This window comes from Emydura macquarii, unplaced genomic scaffold (genome assembly GCF_026122565.2).
Source record: "Emydura macquarii macquarii isolate MOO-44397 ecotype Brisbane River unplaced genomic scaffold, CSIRO-AGI_Emac_v2 contig_2805, whole genome shotgun sequence".
Classification (NCBI taxonomy): Eukaryota; Metazoa; Chordata; order Testudines; family Chelidae; genus Emydura; species Emydura macquarii.
The window spans coordinates 354,785-371,563 of NW_027132942.1; the positions used below are offsets into that span (position 1 = coordinate 354,785).

The 16,779-nt window shown below is 45.4% G+C and overlaps 1 long non-coding RNA gene across 1 annotated transcript in view; it reads left to right on the top strand.

Moving 5' to 3' along the window:
- LOC137166143 (uncharacterized) overlaps positions 1–16,507 on the top strand; it is a 73,375-nt gene extending 56,868 nt beyond the window's left edge. Inside the window, exons 2-4 of the long non-coding RNA XR_010923576.1 lie at positions 15,442–15,578; positions 15,650–15,850; positions 16,312–16,507. This is a non-coding gene — a long non-coding RNA (uncharacterized lncRNA). The remainder of the gene's footprint in view (positions 1–15,441; positions 15,579–15,649; positions 15,851–16,311) is intronic.
- Positions 16,508–16,779: the final 272 nt, after the last annotated feature.

Consider the following 16,779-nt stretch of genomic DNA (forward strand, 5'->3'; position numbering starts at 1 on the left):
CCTCAATCTGGGCCCCCAAAATCACTAGCCAATTCTGAAAATCTTGGCCAATGGCCCCTGGTTACCCTCATCTCCACCCACCTTGCTTCACTGATAATTCCTGTGTCCCATTGGCTGGGTAGGGAGAACGTGCAGTGAGCTCACGCTACTGGAAACATACGAATGTAGGATGTAGAACTGAAAGGGGCCACTGAGCCGAGTCCCCTGTTATCTCAGGCCACCCCATCATAGAATCCCATTCATAAATGTATCAAGCTCCGTCTTCAAACCACTTAGGCCGTTTGCCCCAACCACTCTAGAGCCTCACTCCCCAGATGGTTAGAAATATTCTTCCAATTTCCAGCCTAAATTTGCTCCTGGCAAGCTTATATCTATTTCTCCTTCCCTGATACTTACCTCCCACTGTGTTTCTAGAGAGGAATCAGATCCTCTCTCAGTGGTCCTGGTGCTAGCCTGAAGCAGCCAAGCGTTTTCCAGCTATGTCTAACTACAAGCTAAGGATGTGATCCCCCCCACCCCCTGCTCGGGTACACATACGCCAGCTCTCATTGAGCTAGCCTGAGCGCACAAAGCCGTGTAGCCGCGGTAGCATGGGTAATGGCAGCAGAGGCATGGCTGAGCCGCTCTGGGTGTAAACCCGCAAGCTAGTGCGAGTAACGGTGCACACGCAGGGGACGCGCTTTCCTGGTCTCCTCCTGTCAAATGGCCCTCCATTCCTCTCACCATCCTAGCAGCCCTTCTCTCGTCGGTTCCTATTTGAATTCAGCTTCCTTGAACACGGAGGACCAGAATTGCACACAGGATTGCTGCTGTGGTTTTATGAGTCCCTGGAAATGGCATCTCTATAGTACTTCCCTATCTCTGCTGGGAATACCTCATCTAGGGTCACATTGGCCTTTTTCCTGGCCCCTCCCCACGCTGGTGGCTCGTAATTGATCATCTTGTGATCAGCAAATACACCCAGGTCTGTCTTTCTCTGTTGCCATTTCCAACAAATGAGCCCCAGCTCATAACAGAAAGGCTTCTTCGTCCTTAAGTGTGTGACCTCACTATTCAATTTCCCCGCGTTCCGCTTACTTTGGTCCTTGAGGTCATGAGCATCACAGCAGAAGCATACTTAGGTATGGTCCTTGCCCCACCCAGAGCACGGGGTTTGCGCTGGGAATCGGAATCCTTTCCCCATCCCCGAGCTGGGAGACAGAATAACTAGACAGCCCCTCTGCTGCTATTACGGAAACCCCCTGGCTTCTGCAGTAGGTGGGGATCCTACACAGGGATTTTTAGCCAGCGGGTGATCTGGGTCGTCTGCAGACCCTCTGCGTTCAACCTGCTCCCGATTCCACCTCTGGATACCCATTCCTGCTACAATGGGGTCTTCTGAGGAGCGCTGCCCCATAGTGTGTGAAGGGTGTAGGGTCATCCTGTGCTTGGCGGTGTGGGCTTAGCTCCTCCTGAAGTCTTATGGAGCCGAATGTTACATGAGCGCTCTATAAAACAGAAATGGCTGCACCTCTCTCAGCTCGTGAGAAAAAGCCAGTAGATGACACTCAAGAATATGCAGCATGGCTTTTGTAGGACCCAATTTTCCCTACTTCCCCAGAAGGGCATATGACCTGTGACGTGATGGAGGTGCAACAAGACAGAGGGATGAAGTTAGAAGACGAGGGCAAGACCATACAAAAGCTTTCCCAGCACAAAGTGATGTTAGCAAATGTAAGCATCTCTGTACAATTTCAGCCCTGTTGTAAACCTAATGAAGTCAATAATGCTACAGAGAAAGCACAGCCCATGTAGCTTTCACTTGTATCTCATATTTTCCCTGCTATGTCTAGCTACATACATTTCATTTCAGTTATGTGAGCACCCCGTAAATGCCCGTCAACAATAGTAACTGTGGATAAGAACTCCCATTTCATAGATTCCAAGACGTGAAGAGACCATCATGATCATCTGGTCTGACCTCTTCTACAACACAAGCCATAGAATGTCCCCAACATAATTCCTAGAGCGGATCTTTTAAAAAAACTGGTGACACCCAGATCAGTAAAGTTTGTACTGAGAATAGAGTACCTCTTCATTATGTGTGACAAGTGTAGAATGCCAAGACTGATCTAAAGCAAAATGATCAAATAGATGACGTATATACCCAGTATATGTTGCATTAAGGGTGAGTTTATTGATTAGTCACACCTAACGTAATATGATGAACCAATATACTGTTCCTAAAGCATGTGTGTGTAAGAAAATGCCAACATTTTGTTCCAGAGTTTTATTCTGTATTTTTATCAAATGTATTAACAAATATTTAACAGATCCAAAAAATGAAAAGATCAGGAAAAGTGAGGTTTTGGGTTTTTTAAAAATGTGTTTAAGATTTAAATTGTAATTTACAATCCATATAAAGAAAGCTAGACGAATACAAACAGCAAAGATGAAAATCCTGCATATTTTAAGGTGACTTGCGACAGAGTCCTTGTTTACAGAGCTTAATGATTATGTGTTATAAGCATGATATTTAAATAAGTATCTCATGTTAATTGTATTATAAGCGGTTCAGGTGAAGAGTAATTCCTAGATTAGAAAGCTGAATAATGCAGGTAATAGAGCGTGTGTCAAACAGATTGCTTGAAATCTGCTGGCATCACTCAAATGAGATTTTTATATTAGTGCATTTATTGTTACTTTTACCCAATGCTGATAAATACCTAAGAATTTGGTATTTACAAGATAATGAAATGTGCTTCGATAATCACAGCAATTAAAAGACGTATTTTAATGTATTTAATATAAAATATGTCTATTGAAAAATGTGTTTTTAAACATCACAGATATCTCAGCTCTAACATTAAAGTAGACCAAGTTAGGGCATGAAAAGCATAAAGACAATATTATAAAATGAGGGGTGATTATTTATTTGCATTATATTACCAATTTCTGTGCATTGCTGTTATTCTGAGAGTATTTCCCTCACTGGCTGAATTTTCTGAATGGTTTAAATCCTTGTAAATCATAACAAAACTGACGTAAATACAAGTAACATGGGATGTCTAGAGTGCATGCTGAAAATTAAACAGATCTATTTTTATAATAAACAAAGTATATGATCCAAAATTCAAGATCAGACCCTAATGCTGTAAAATTCTAATTCAGGAAATTGCTTGCCCAGCCATTGCTTGACAGAGTTTTACAGACTTGTATTTTCTTCATGATACAATGAGTGAGGGAAGAGAGAGCGAGAGATTGATCCCAAAAGTATTGTAAAGATTACACTGTTTTAATTAATACAGTATGATCAACGTATAACTTTTAAACAGAATGCATCCATTATGCTATACTGTAAATTATTTGGGAAAATATGTATAAATTTAATCTCAGCTCTGCTAAAAGAAAAATAACAAATGTTACATGGGGTGAAATCATCTGTTTTTATCAAGTTGAAGGATTAAAGAGTTTGGTAGCCAATGGATGGAAAGAAAGAAAATATATTCTGCTTTTTGACAGAGGATATAGAGAGACGCTCTGAACCTCCATAAGTAAAATAGATTTGGTCTTGTCAAAATAATCCTGATCTGTTTTTAGACATTGAAACCTACATAAAAAGAAAAGAAAAACACCAACAGAAGCTTCCTACTGCATGATAAATGGGAAAATGGACATTCAAACGTTCTGGCATACATTTTTAATGGCCCAATTGCTCGATTAATTCCTTTTCCTTTCCCTTTCCCTTTTTAATGTGAAAATTGTCATAATTCCTCCCAGATTAGTATAGATACAGGCCGACAGTCTCTCCTGCTCAAGGTATTTGCGGGACATAATTCATTCATAAAGCGGTAATGCACTCATCTATCATCCAAATTTTTTTTTTCCTCTCGTCCTCTCCGTTTCTGCTCCAGGCTCCCTTGGAGTCTCTAGGCGCTGATGTATTAGCCAGCATATGCAAGCTATGAATTATCAACTGAAAGGAGTCAATTATCCACTCTAAAAATGAGTGTCTGGGCACCAATAGCCCGGGGGGCCTTTTTTGTATTTACGAAATGATTTCACGGCATGTAGAGGTGGGGGAGGAGGAGGACTTATTCCTGCCCCTCCACCCCCCTTCTCCTCCTGCCCCATCCTGCCTTCACCAGAGCAAAGGGGGAAAAAATGGAACATTTTGAACTTTTAATGCAATAATCCATTTTTATATACACCTACTTTTATGACTGATTTCAGCACGCTATAAACCAGACTTGTCTGGTGGCCATATTGCCCTGCCTGCCTCCTCCTCTATCTGGTCTCAGCTCAGCTTTCAATCAAAACCCAGAACCTACGCTGACTTCAGTAGCTAATAGACTGGATGGGAAATGGAATATTGGATAGTTTTCTAGGTCCCCCGTTACCGGCCTCATGGCTTGTCATCTCTATAGGCATTGATTTTTCTCTCTCTGTCTTTTTTTTTCCCCCCCTTCTCTCCCCGCTAAGAGGCTGAGGCCAACTGAGAGGGAACACCAAATCGGCAAAACTTTCATTGAGTGGCACGGGTTACGCTTAGGGAAATGAGGTCATTAGATGGAATTACAGCAGGTTTTGATAGCTAGGTAATAGGTTTTAATGATGGAATTTAACACCAGGCCCCCACCAGGGACAAGTTTGATATACATTCAGACAGGCCACTTAATAAACCTCCGCTCAGCATGTGAGTCGAGGAATTTCGGTGGCTTTCAAATCACAATCCTCCTTAACCAAGCCAGTGTGTCACAGGCAAGTGGTTGGTTTGGGAGGTGAGGCGGGGGCTCTTTTTTTGTTGTTTTCAGAGCCCGTTGATTGACCTGATAGGATGCCGTTTTGAACCGGGTTTCTCTAGAACGCAGACATTTGTGTTAGACGTTAGTGGCTGCCCTGGTCTTGGAAGGAACACAAAGAGATCATTACGCCGGTGTGGTAAATTGTTTGGAAGTTCTAAGCGCTTTTTAGTGTGTTTGTTACTGACAGGTAAATTGCAGGTTAAGTGCAAAAGCGGCATTAACAGAGGAGCCCCGGCTTCCGCAAATCCACATTGGCCTCTAATCTGAATACAAAAGCAGGGAAGGAATTAAATTTGACCTCCGAATACACTGCTTGTTCAATCCCAGACTTATTTAGTAAGCTCCTTTCAGATGCCTTCTGTTTGTTCTGGGCTCACCTCAAGCAGGTACAAGAATGCCCATAAAAAGAGAGCCCTTGACGAGTAATTGACTGGCTCAAAGCCAGTGCCACTGCTTCTTATGGCCCAACAACACTGAGGAGGCAGGTCCCGGGATTTCTTGGAGGATTGTTAATTTAGTTTGTTTTTTGAGAGGCTGTTAGGCTATGGTAGCAACGCGGTGCTCGCCTTGCTAATGTGAGAAATCCTGTGCTGTTACTTAGGCGTGGAATTATGATGACTGCGTTTGGGGGGGGGGAGGTCAAAACTAGAGGCAAATATGGGTGCAATGCTTATGTGCCACGTAAATAGGGCTTAATCGGTAGGAAGACCTTGCTATGGCTGTCTGCAGAGGGGTGACTTTCATCCTCAGTGAATCTCATTATTCCCCATGTAAAACCTAGAAGTTGCAGCTGCCTGAGTGGCTAGGGACCCACCGCTCCCCTTTCTTGGCAGACCGCGAGATCAACTGGAAAGTTCTTGGTTTGCATACCCCAGAGTTGAACGCCAACAGCAGGAAGCGGGGCATTCTCAGGGAGGGGAGCCTTTTCCAACGTTGCCCTGCTAGAAACCCTCTAATGCCTCAGGGATGCGGAGTCCAGTCAGGCACGCCGCGTTGTAGGGGAATTCTTGGAGGTGGGACTGAACAATGATGGCTAATGGTCGAATTGTTAGGCCTTTGTTACCGTTCATTTTAATGGCTGTCCCTTGTTCACACGCTGCGTGACGGGTACGTAATAAATCCACATAAATAAAATATGTAGTAATCCGAGAAATGTAGGGCTGCAGGGGGGTCTAGTCCACCCCCTCTTGTAGTGCAAAGTTATCACTTTAGTGCCTTCCTTTGAGAAGGAGAATCTCAAGGTATCATGGGAGAGAAAGTTTGGTCCAATGGTTCAGGCATTTGCCTGGGGTTTGGGAAGCCAGCATTCAGTGCTGTGCTTTGCCACAGATTTCTTGGGTGATCTTGAAGTGTCTCTGTTCCCCCATCTGTAAAATGGGGATAACAGCACGGCCCTGTCTCCCAGGATAAACACTTTATAAGACTGTGAGATATTCCCATGCTCTGGTGTTGGGGGACATAAAAACAGAGCCCTGTGGTTTTTTGCAAATGTGAAAAAGAACAGAAAAAAAACCTTGGCGCATGGGGTCATAACCCCACTCCCTCTCATTTGTTCTGGCCACCCCTCCACCACAATGAACACAAAGAAGGAGGGAGACTTGCTGAGGGTGACACAGGAAGCATGTGGCAGAGATGGGCTGAGAACACCAGAGCTGCACTCACTTCTAGTGCAAACAAGTTCAGCTCCGTTGACCTGAATGAAGTTCTGCCGTCTAGCGCCGATGGCGAGGTTTGTCCCTAGATCTCCAAATCTTCTTGCATCTGAATCACAAGATCGTCCGTCCCCTACGTACGCGGCTGAGAACTCTTCATTGTTCTGTTGTAGACCAAAGTGATATAGTTCAGCTGGGAAGATCTCATTATATCTGTCTTAATGGGGTTTTTTTAATTAGAATATTGCTTGGTGTAAAACTGAATATGTTCCTTCAAGTTCTTCCTAATCCAGAAACCAAAGGTTTGTTGGGCTCTTTGGTAACTGACTATTATGCAAATTTGGGTCCTGATCCCAGGAGATATTTAGTTGTCCTCAACTCCTTCTAGTGCCCGTGTGAGTGGAGGCGACTCAGCTCTTGGTCACAAGGTTTTCAAGCTCACTAAAGCGCACTTGGACAATTCAAATGGACTCTGACCTGTGTCATTAAACCGAGGTGTGAGGAACCTGCACTGAGGAACTCCAGATGGCTGATCCAGCTTGGATACTTTAGATACCTACAGACGCCCATCAGTGAAATATAATGACTTCTACCACGGCTTGACTAGATTTTAATAGAGCCTTCACAACCATTTGCAAAGGCGCCGCAGGTGACAGAGATGGAGAGCGGGACCTGAGCCACGAAACCTTGGTCCAGACTGAGATCCAAAGTCCTCCAAAGATGTTTGGACTCAATGAACTTGGCTTGAAGAAGGATCACAGGACCAGGCCAGTGTTCTGTTCTGGTCCATCCGGGGGAGAGAGATCTGAAATTCCAGTCAGAGGGGATATGCACGTGCGGAGGATGACCCATGGGTGCTAGGGCCAGTGTTCTGATTTGGGGCCATCTCTGCTTAGATACATGTCAAGCCAAATGCTATTTCTCAAGCATCTTTCCAGAGCTATTTGCGATCATTAATATCCAAAATAATAATCTGAGGACCAAATTCTGATGCCTTTCCCTGAGGCCTGGCTCTCCTGTATGTGGCTGCACATCAGAAAGGGGGAGGCAGCCAGAATAATTTGTGCTCCTTTCTCCCACGTGGTTGGGAGTTTGCATATAGGGCCATCGGAAGGAACCTGCCTAGCCATTGAATTCTGCACACTCTGATATCGTGGAATGGGAGCTGTGTGAACCTTGGCCGATGGGATTCCATGGATGGGGAGAGGAAAGGGGATTGCTGCCGAGGATCTCTTCCGTTGACAGTCGGTGAATAAGGTACTTGGATGGGAATCATGGGATATCCGTGCTGTAGTACCTTGAGCAGCTCACGTTCCTCCCTCTGTGCCTCAGTTTCCCCCTCTGGAAGATGAGGATAATACAGATCTAAGGATGACAAATGCTGCTGCTGATTATTCCGACAGTGCAGGATCCCCTCCCATATACACAAGAAGCTCTTGAATCGCGCACCTCTGATTTGGTGAAACTGGAGTTGTATGGACCTAGGCCAATGGGATTCCATGGAGGGGGAGAGGAAAGGGGAATCCTGCCGAGGATCTCTTCCATTGACAGGCAGTGAATGTCTATTCTTGTGGGCCCTTGAGCAGCTCACGTGCCCCTTTCTGTGCCTCAGTTTCCCCATCTGGAAGATGAGGATAATACAGATCTATGGATGACAAATGCTGAGGATGATTATTCTGCCAGTGCAGGATCCCCTGCCATACACACAAGGGAGCATGGGGCTAAATCTATCTTCAGGTACAACTCCCCTTTCAGAATTTGGCCTGGTCTCTGTTGTATTTAAGCTCCTATCTGGTCTTTTTGCAGGCAAAGCCACCAAAACACAGTCGCTGCTCTTCCGTATTCTTTTTTTGTATTAAGCAAAATGTCATAAATGACTTGCCAGCGAAAATGACATTAGTGCGAACCAGAAGTGATGCGTGCTGCTAAAAGCTGTCTGTTTTTAAATCCCTGATCAAGCTAGGTAACGAGCTTGCAACAAAGAAGAAAACTGCCACTTTTGGCGAGAGCATGCTGATTTACAAAGGGCATCCTTCAATTATTTAAGGAGCAGTCAGTAGGGCCATAACTTTAAGTATGAATCAAGTGGCATGACTGAAAAATTTGTCACAGTGTGTTAGATCAATGGTAATTACCTTCCTGACATGAGTACTGTTATTATTTTACAGGGCTGCAAACAGGATCACGGACATGAGGAAACACAAACTGCAGGCTGATCAATACGCTCTGAAATATGACTCTCCGTGGTCCAAAATGGAGTTTTCAAGCCAGGCAAACCATTATAGACTGATCTCTCTCTCTGCCTTAGATGGATGCCCTGAAGTAAAACACAGCAGCAATTGGTCAACTTGTTTCTGGCTTTGAACAGGCCAATAGTCACTTATTATTTTTAAGGACAACTGTGTGCAAATAAAAAGTCTGTAGCAGCCAAACTCTGGATGAGGGAGACAGGGAAAGAGGGAACTTTCTTGGGTTGTATTTATTGTTGAAAACCGGGGAATTGGAAATCGGCTGTGGTTATTCAATTATGTTTCAGCTGCTGTTTGAATGCAATTCACCCCTGTGCGGAGAGCTATGGATATGTCTATAAGCAATCAGCTTGCATAGACACACCCTAGCTAGTTTTAAGCTAGCTAGCTCCGGTCCCAGAGCAGTTGAGCCATGGCAACATGTGTTTTAATGTAGGCTGGACCCAGGAGTATTTACCCTCTGTTCTGGGTGGGCTTGTACGGTCTACGTGGGCCTGGCTTCGTTGCTCTGATATTAAACTTGCTCAGGTGCGTCTACTCAAGTGACAATCACACCTTGTGATAGCCACATAGACAAACCCCCGCGTGATGCTTAAACCTCTGGAACTGAAGTGGAATCAAAGTGACGCTGACGATTGCCCCGTGGTGGAGTGGTGGTCGGTTCCTGTTGTTGGATAAACCAGTGACACGGGTTCAGCCGGGGTGTAATCTATTTATTTTCACCACCCAGATAGAGTGTTTACACTGTACACGTAGGTTCAGTTGCTCTTGAACACAGGTGTTCATGGGTAACCCCAGAAACCTCCATTCAATCACCACTGCTCAGCCGGGCCCACCAGCAGCTTCTTGCATCCTGGTCTCCAACCACCTCGGAATACACCTTCTGTCTTGGAACGCTGCTTTGGGAGACTCAGTTTCCCCCTTTCATGCCCACGCCCCCCAGAATCTATATCTGCAGGACCTCCTAGTCCAAAGACATAACCCCACCTCTACTCTAACAAGGCCCTCTGCTGGCTGATTGAAGGGGGGGGAATGTTCACTCTCTATTAGTAAATAGCAGAGGCGTGGGAAACTTGAGACACTTCTCACGAAAGCCCTTGATACTTTGCCCCAAGACCTATGAGAAAAGGTTAAAAAAAAACCCGGGCATGTTTAGTCCTAAGAATAGAAGAGTGAGTCTTCAAATATGTTATAGGAGGACTGTGATCAGTTGTTCTTCATGTCCACGGACGGCAGGACAAGAAGTAATGGGTTTAATCAGCAGCAAGGGAGGCTTAGGTTAATATTAGGAAAACCCTTTTAACTATAACGGTAGTTAAACTTTGGAACAAGCTTCTAAGGAGGGCTGTGAAATCCTCATCACTGGAGGTTTTTAAGAACAGGTTGGATAAATGCTTGTCAGGGGTGGTCTAGGTTGACTTGGTCCTGTCTCGGCTCAGGAGGCTGGATTTTATGACTTCTCGGGATCCCTTCAGCCATATGTGTTTATGATTGTATGCTGTCACACCTCGTAAGAGCTAGCTGTCTTGTGGAACGGTTGTCTTTGTAGCAAGGAGAAGAGAAATCACAAAATGATGCCCTACCAGTCTGAAACCAGAGCGGGACAGGAAACATTTTGCCTCTCGTGCAAAATTTTTTGAGATTTTCAAAAAGTTTTCCCATCCTGAATCAGGACAAAAAGTCAAAATCTCTGAATTTTCCAAGAACTGACAATCCCCCATCCCTCCGCTCCAAAATTTTGGTTTGGGTCGGTAAAAATGTGTTTTCAATCATTTCAAAACAGTTTGTTTTGCTTTTGACTGTCTTTAATTTTCTTTTAATGTTTTTAAACTTGAGTTAGATTCAAAGGCAAGACAAAAGTCATTCCAAATTGGAATTTTTCCTTTTGAAAACCTTGAAATGAAATGGTTTAACATTTTCAAATCTTTTTTCCAAAAAAGGTTCAAATACAAATTTTGCCAAAACCCCAAACCTTTCCTGTGAAAATTTTCAGTTGATACAAATTGGCATTTTCTGACCCAAAACAAAGAGCTCGGATTCTGATACAGTCTTCCCATGTGATATGGGACCATTAACCCTACACAATTCCTAAGAGACTATCCTCGATCAGCATGAGCATTGGGTCTGCTCCTCTGGTGGAAGAGGAGAACTAGGTTCAGATTGCTTTAATATTCATGTTTTTTATTATAAATGTCTGACATCACAATTGTGTTCTTCAACGAACTTTCCTAGTGCCTGAATGGACCCTGCCTCTAACACAGCCTGGTGGGGAGAAAAATTAGAATAATGCCGGAGAGCTACATTTATGATACATACAAGGTGGGCTTGTGAGGAAGAGGGGGCTGCAGCAAGGGGGAAAGATCCCTGGCTTGGAATGTGTGCCATTGACAGGCAAGGCAGCGACGTCTAATGAAGAGCGGCCTGGACTGTGACACAGGTTACCAGATTCTAGTGTATGCTCCGACAAAAACCTGCAGTGAGACCTTAGCCAAATCCTTCTGGGTCTGGCTACACTCTAGCGTGGGAATGTCTGTTTCAGCTGGAAGTTACACCAGCTCCAATGTAGACACACCCTCTGTGCCTTTTTCCCCCCTACCACCATTTGTCTTTCTCGCCTTGTTTGAGTGTGTTATGGCACAGTCTTTAGCTGCATGATCCACAGGAACGCTGCCTTATTTGGTACCCAAGATGGCTCCACAAGGGGGCAGAATTAAGGTTGCGCGGGCAATGGTCCGTCTGTCTTTTCCCAACTTTTGAGTGCTTGACTTTGCAACCGAACTAATGGGCTCTTACCACGGATTTTTCTGTACATGGTTATATTTATACTCTCTGTGCCAAAGTGTGAATGGGACCATTGTTCTTCAGAGGCAAAGTCATGAGGATCTTATGATACACCTATGCTTACTAAGCATGATTTGCTATTGTACCAACAGGCGTGTCGGGTGCTGCATAGAGACCACGTAGAAGACAGGTCCATTCTCTGAAGAGCTTCCCGTGGAAGTGATGGACTTGACAGACTGATATGTATGATCACTATGGGCAAGGAAGGTTATAGGGTGTGGATGCATGATGATGACTTGCTGGTCCTAATGGATTTCTTTTCCATTTAAAGGGTCGACGTGATGACCACCATGTTGATCAACATTGTGGACTGAAACGGTGATTTCCAGAGCTCAAACGTCCGTTGCTACATAGTTTAAGCTAAAGGGCCAAGCCCCTATAGCTCAGGCGCTGTAATAGACTCGTGTCCTCTTTGCGTTGGGCACAGAGGGAGACACACAATGCACACTGACCCGCGGATTGCAGAGCGCACTCGCTGTTTGTCGGCCGTGATGCCCCAGTGAGTCTTTAGGACCGACTTGACTGCCTCAAGGGCGGAGAACGAGACAAAAGGGGTACTGCAGTCAGCATCATTTTGACAGGCACAGAGGGAATGCAGAAGGATATTATTGAGGCCCTGTGCAACGAAGGGCCTTGAAGTCAAGGACAAGAAATTTGAGTCTGCTGGGCAGGGAAATGGAGGAGAAAGTGTGAATTGATTCTTAGAGGGAGGGACGTGGTCAAAGCATCAGGTAGGACCGTTGGGTTCGGCTGCACCTTTCTGGATAGACTGGATGAGGGGGAGGTAGCTATTGAGGAGACCCGAGAAGAGGAGATGACAGTTGTCCAGTCAGGAGACGCTCAAGGTGTGAACCAGAGAATTAGCTGCCAAGATGGAGAGAAGGTGTTGGGCTTTAGAGAGGTGGTGCAGAGAGCAGCAGTGGGACATGGTGATAGCCTGGATGTGGGGAAAGGAGAGGGTTAGAGATGACCCTGAGCTGGCTGGCTGGAGGCACATGAAGAATGGTGGTGTGGTTAGTCACGATGGAGAATGGGTGCTGTTGCAAAGAGGGCTTTGGAGGAAAGGTGACGCGTTCAGGATTGGCGATCCTGAGTCTGTGATGGCAGCAGAACATCTGAGACGACACCAGACAGACAGTGAGAAAAGTGGAGTTCAACGGAGAATGGTAGGTCCAGCGTGGAGAAGACGACTTGAAAGTCAGCTATATAGAGATGGTAGTTAAACAGAGAGACACATAGCGACGAGGCCATCCAGTGAGGAGGTGTAGATAGCCAGGAACATTGCCCTGCAGAACTCCCACAGAATGTGGTTGCATCATATTTAATAGGTTTTTAAACCACACTCATTAACATAGTATCTAAGCACCGTGGTATTTCATGAATGAAGACGCTGGAATGTGCCCTAACATGTGTGGGGGCAAATATTTTAATATAGCAGGGGGATAAATGTATGATAAACATAAGGAGGAAGTGTTTTTCCAGGGCCCATCATTTGATGGATCATTTATAGAATAAGAAGAAGAAATCCCTGGAATTATTGTCATTTCTATTCCTTTTTTAAGTGCCATTATTGACACAGGAGTCTGGGACTCAGTGGGAACCTGAGGTCTGGGTGGGTTGGTTTTTTTTTTTAAAAGAACCTCTGAATTGTCTGACTCCGTCTGGGTCCCTAACCCTGTTGGTGTGTCTAGTTAAGTCATGCTGGTCTGGTAGAACACCCAGGTTACAAGAAGAGTGAATTTGGTCCAGTTAATTTTGGTCTCCCTGGTTTTGTTACAGTGGAGAAGGGGAAGTGGAATGGCTGGGTAAAGCATGGCACTGGGAAATGATCTGGTTTGCAAAAAGTAACACGCAATGATGGGAAGCAGGACCGAGGCCTCGCACGCCTGAGGTGAATAGTTCAGACATGGCCATGTATTATTTTGGAAGGGGTCACAAAGTAGGGTATAAATTCACATACACCTTAAGTTGTGACCTCATAAAAATGATAAATGGTTAATGGTGCAGATAACAGGATTCATAAGGGAAATTTATTGGCCACTCTAGTGGTATAAATATATTTATACCATACTAGTGGGAAATAAAAATACATCAGTAAATCATATTATATCTTCAACTATACTAATAGCATGAGTAGCTATAGGTATAACCAACATTTTTATACTGGCAGACACCGCCTCTGGCGTAGTGCAAATAATAGAGGCATAATGCACTTTATTTTCATCAGTTAGAGATGGCCATGCATATCCTGTTTGGGAGTTCTATAGATAGAGGCTTATGAGTTATGCTACCTCCCCCTGCAGATAAGTAGAAAAGCACAAAGCACTGCCACCCAATGTGTGTTTTAATACAAAAGCGAAGCACTGCGTCAAAGTCACATGCCACTGAGGATATGTCTACACTGCACATGCAGGCTTTGACTCAAGTTTGAGCCCAAGCCCTGCTTCCGTCCACACGCACGCATCAGTCTGATTCAGGTCAGCAAGCACTCAGGACCTGGGTCGTAGGACGCTGCCGGGGGTGTGTGGGTGGGTGGGTTAGAGCCCAGGCCAGGCCCTGTCATTTTGCAGTGTGGACACAGCTCAAGCCGTAGACCCGAGGCAGAAGGTTTGTATCATGTGCACGGACACGGCATTTGTGAGACCCGGGGCCAGTGATTTAGTACAGGTGTGCAGTGCAGTGCGGGTGCTCAGTGTGCGCTTCGAAACGCTGTGTCCACAAGCCTGGACCCCACATATCTGGGTTACCAGTGCCGTGTAGACGTACCCTTAGAACCAGTGCCACCCCACCATTGGAGCAGCACCAGCGTGAGTCAGAGGAGAATCGGGCCAATAGTATTTCTTTCCCTAGTAACTTAAAAAAGGAGGCTTTGCTTTCAACAGACTTCAGTAAAAAAACAACAACAAGCCGTTCTCAGAAACAAAGCTCCAGCCAGGGTGCTGAACTTGTAAGTTAGTCTATGCAAGCAGGCCCCTGTGCCTGTGTTACAGGCCCCATGGACCCCAGTGGGACTCTGGGAGTTCAAGGGTTCACCAGTAGGGAGGAGTTTGCTGGTCAGGAATGATGCTAACACTTTCCTGTCTCCCAAGAGGGTGGTGAGGCTTTATCGATTACGGTGTGTGAAGAGTTTTGGTTTTTTTAATCCCCCGCCCATGGAGGGCCACCGCAGAAATGCAAAATAGCATAACAAGCCTGCAGTCACCTGTGAACTTCAGCTGTTGCTGCGCCGAACGCCTCCGTGTTCGATACCCCTTTATATCAATCAAAAGCCTCCTGCTGACTTCAGTGGGTTACAGACCAAACCCCCACGCCCTCGGGGGCTGAGGACGCACAGTTGAGCAAATCCGAGTAGATGATACGTTACATTTTCAGAGATTTAAAGTCCAGAAAGGACCATCTTGTCTGAGCTCCTGCCTGACGCAAGCCAGAGAGTGTCAGTGATGAGTCCTGCAGCTAGCCTAATGACTTAGGGTTGAGCAAGGGTGACCAGATGGCAAGTGTGAAAAATTGGGACCGGGGTGGGGGTAATAGGCACCCCTATGAGAAAAAGCCCCGAATATTGGGACTGCCCCTATAAAAATCGGAACATCTGGTCACTCTAAGTTGAACTAGAGAGTTCCCTTTGGACAGAGACCCAGTCTTGATTTAAAGACCCCCCACAGTGAGTGAGACTCTTATCACACCCCTTGGTAAGTGGTCCCAATGGCTGATTAACCTCATTTACAAATCTGCATCTTGTTTGCAGTCTGAGCTTTGCTGGTTTCAACTTCTGCCCAGTGGATCTTAGTATGCCATAGCACGGTGCACTAAACAGCCTTCTGGTAGCAGGCACCCCTGCGTAGGTAATTATAGACCATGAACAAGTCATGTCTCAGCCTTCTCTAACAGACTGAGCCATTACTTTCTCATTGCCAGGTGTGTTCTCCAGACCAGGCATCCTTCTGGTAGCTCGTCTCTGAATTGTCTCCACTTCTTTGACATTCTTTGTAAAGTGTGGACAATAGACCGGGGCAAACCAGTCCAGAAAGGCCTCACAAATGCAACAGACAGAGGTAATATCACCTCCCTGCTCGATATTCCCTTACGCATACATCCAAGGATCATGTTAACCTTTTTGCCACAGGGTGACCCTGGAAGCTCCTTCTCCTTTGGCTGTCAACAATGACACCTAACTCCTTTTCGGGGTGCCTGGGAGGATGTAAGTGGGAGGAGCAGGAAGCAGGGGGCGGAGCTCAGGATGCGAATTGTGTGAAGCTGGGAGGAAAGCTGACGCTGCTGTATGCCTGGGTCTTGTTCTGTCTGCAAATGAACTGTGGACTGAAAGGTACGTGTGGTGAAAGAGAAATGGCCTGGGGGGTGCTTAGGTCTGTGATGCCATGGAAACAGCTAAGGCCCCACATCACACTGGGTGGCTGAGGAAGCCCCCTGCGACACTTGTCCAGCACTTTCCATTTTAGGACCCTGCTTTCAATTGCTGATAACGGTGCCCAAACGTCACCGCTTTGGGCTGATGTTTTCCACAGCCGCGTTTGCCTCAGGTTGAATTGCTTTGGCAAGTTTCAAGGTTTGGCTGTTTCCCAGAATGAGACTGAAAAAACTCTTATATTTTGTTGAGAAGCTCCAGCACCATCATCCTTTGGGCAGGGGTTTGAAATTTGGCAGAGGGGGGGATTTCCTGTGTGTCAGGCATGCTTAAGATTGCTTAATTCTGCCATTCCCTTCCGCCTGAGTGCTTGACTTTGCAACTTTAGCATTCTTGTCACATGCGTTTTATTTTCCCTGCAGTTTTTATAAACAGTAACAGGTGCCAGCCCCAAAGGATACAGAATCGGATCCAAAATCCATTGAAGGCCATGAAAAGACTGCTGCTGAATTCAACAGGCTTTGGATCAGACCCATAAGGAGGCCTCAGGTCTCCAGACGTGTATCATTACAATATCTTTCATCAGCACTAAATTCACTTTGAATACAATAAAATAAATCGGTTCTTGTCTTTATTGCAGTTTTTCAATGACTACAGATTTTCAGCAGGGCTGTGATTTATGTGGTACGTAGGGGTACACTGCATTCTAGGGAAAGGGGGGAATAAAAAGGAAACAGTCTAAATTGTTAGTTTCATGCAATATTTTGGTGTCATTATTCAAACACCAGCTTGCTTGACTTTATGGAGTACAAAAAGAAGAAAAAAGATTCCTTCCTCCTAGCACAATGTAATAAATTGTCCTAGGGTTTTAGCACAGTTTCAGCTAAGCT